We start from the raw sequence: 2,636 nt of genomic DNA, 5'->3' as shown, positions 1-2,636 counted from the left end.
CCATGAATTAAACCTGGGTCTCTTACATGGAAGGGCAGAATCCTGCCACTGAACCACCAATGACTCATATAATTTTGAACTTAAACCCAAACCAAACCAAACCCACTGCTATTGAGTCTGTTCCAACTCGTAGCGACCCCCACTGGGTTTCTGAGGTAGTCAGTCTTTATAGAAGTAGATTGCCCAGTCTTCTGTAGAGTGGCTGATGGGTTTGAACCTCCAACCTTCTGGTTAGTGGTCAAATGCCTTAGGCACTCCAGTATCCTGCTCTGTCTGTCCTTGACCCCATTACGCATGTCAGTTGATACCATGAATAACCTTTAAGCAGGTGGCTGAGTGGATAGCCTGGTAGGGGGGCAAAGAGGCTGGCACAGCAAGTCATGTCTTGTCATGAATCAACTTCCTGAGGGACTTGCAAGAGCAAAGTTTCCAGGTACTGAAAAAATACCCCTTAAGTGTAGTGTCCCCCCCCCCCCATAACTGGAAACCTTCCAAAAATGTATTGTCTGCTCCTCAGTCTTCTTAAACAGAACACATCAAACATGATGACTCACCTTGGTTACTGTTGACAAAATGCTTTCACCTTCAGGAGCTTGAATTTTGTAAGCAACTGTGAGGAGGGCGGGGTGGCAAGATCATTATCTCCATCTCCCAGATGAGGAAGCTAAAGTCCCCGGTAATTAAATCTTCCTGTCAGAAAGTGGTGGATCCTGGCTCCAACTCATTTCTCTGACATAGATTCCTGAGTTCTCTTATACAATGTAGCCTGTTTTGGGAGAGTCAATGTCAACAATTGTGCTATAATTGCAATACTGTTGCTATGGGTAGAGCCACTTGCCCCTACATTCAATGGCTCCTAGGTTTTACTGGTTATCATTTTAATTATTCCTCACTTGTCTTCCTGCTAGTAGCAGCCACTCATATGCCATGCCTGTTGAAATTCTAGGTCTGGAGGAAAAGAGGCTTTTTAGAATTGTGTCTAAAATAACAGCGTTGTGGCATCTACTTGTATGCCTGGGGCATTTTTGGTTTTGTTTTCTCAGCTGTGTCTTGCTTAGGGTCGGAGACCTACAGGTCAGCAGGATAACCACTGAGGGACCAGGAGTGCTGGCAGACACATCTGGGTTTAACTGCTGCATCTATGAATTTGCAGGATATATTACTTAACGTCCCTGAGCCTCAATTCCATCATCAGTAAACTGGAATTAATAATATATGCTTCACTGAAAAAACCCAAAAACCAAATTCACTGCCATCAAGTCGATTTGACTCATAGTGACCCCCCCTTGGGTTTCCGAGGCAGTATCTCTACGGAAGTAGATTGCCCCATCTTCCTTCTGAGGAGTGGCTGGTGGGTTTGAACCACCAGCTTATGGTTAGCAGTCAAGTGCCTTAGGCACTGTGCTACCAGAGCTCCTTATGCTTCACTGAGGGTATTCAAAGAAGATTCAAGGAGATAATCCACATACCATGCTTAGCCTGATGCTGGCACTCAATAGGTGTAGTTACTGTTTTTCCTTCTGTAACTGGGATATCATAAGACGCTGATGATTCACTCATTTATTCCTCAAATATTTATTTACTGCTCATCTCGTTGTGCCTAGTTTCCTTATCTGCAGAATGAGGATAATGGCAGTACTGCTCTCCTTGGGGGATGTGAGGATTAAATGAGTAAACACAGGTACAGTGCTCAGAACAGCACAGGGCATAAATAAGTGTCCTAGCAAAGCTGGCCATCATCGTCGTTATTACTAATTCATGCCAGACATGGTGCTTGGTCAACGCTAGGGATAAGTAGATGAACAAAGTAGACATGGCCCTTGTCCCTATGGAGTGTGCAGGTTCTTTCATTCTTTTCTCCACGGGAAGAAAAGCCCACCAGTGTTTCATCATTGTCTGTGGAAGATGAATTGCTGGGTCTGACAAATGAACCAGAGGGTGGCTCTTAGGGACCCCCACCTTGCTGGCTGCTACCCCAGAGGCTGGCACGGGAGTGTGCACATGCTCCCCCACCACGTTCTTGCCCCTTATGGAGTCTCTGGCCTCTGGCCCTGTGCACTTGGCTTTGTTTCAGCACAGTCCAAAGCACCCCCTAACAATCAGTCAAATGAAGAAAACCACATCCGTCTTACCTACTTCACAGTCAGGAAGGCGAAGATCCATGATGTTCTGTAACCTTCGAAATGCAACATGGATGAGAGGTCAAGGCAGGGAGGCCAGGAGGTGAAAAGAGCTCTGGATTTGGGTTAGAGACCAGAGTTTGTCTTGCCTCTTAACAGCTGTATGGATCTTTTTCAGATCACTTTCCTCTCTGACCCTCAGTTTCCTCATCCATCAAATGGGAAAGCTATTCTGGTGGGTTGTAGTGAGGATTTAGTGAGACCCAGTTCAAAGGGCACCTCCTTTGAGAAGCTTCCTGAGACCTGTCCAGGAAAGCTCACTCCTCATTCCTCTGACTCACAGGCATTTACTTTCTTAACCACTAGAGCAGGGTTTATCACCCCACATGACTTAGTTGGTCTTCCTGGACTCAGACTCCAAAACAGAGAAGTGCTTCCTGAGAGGCTCCTGGGAGTTACACCAACAGGAACCAAGTATGGCAGGAATGGGCAGAGGAGAAGCTGGCACACGAGGAA

Source organism: Orycteropus afer, unplaced genomic scaffold, assembly GCF_000298275.1.
Source record: "Orycteropus afer afer isolate SDZICR_OR568_19922 unplaced genomic scaffold, OryAfe1.0 scaffold00031, whole genome shotgun sequence".
Lineage (NCBI taxonomy): Eukaryota > Metazoa > Chordata > Mammalia > Tubulidentata > Orycteropodidae > Orycteropus > Orycteropus afer.
Note: the sequence above shows the minus strand (reverse complement) of the source record.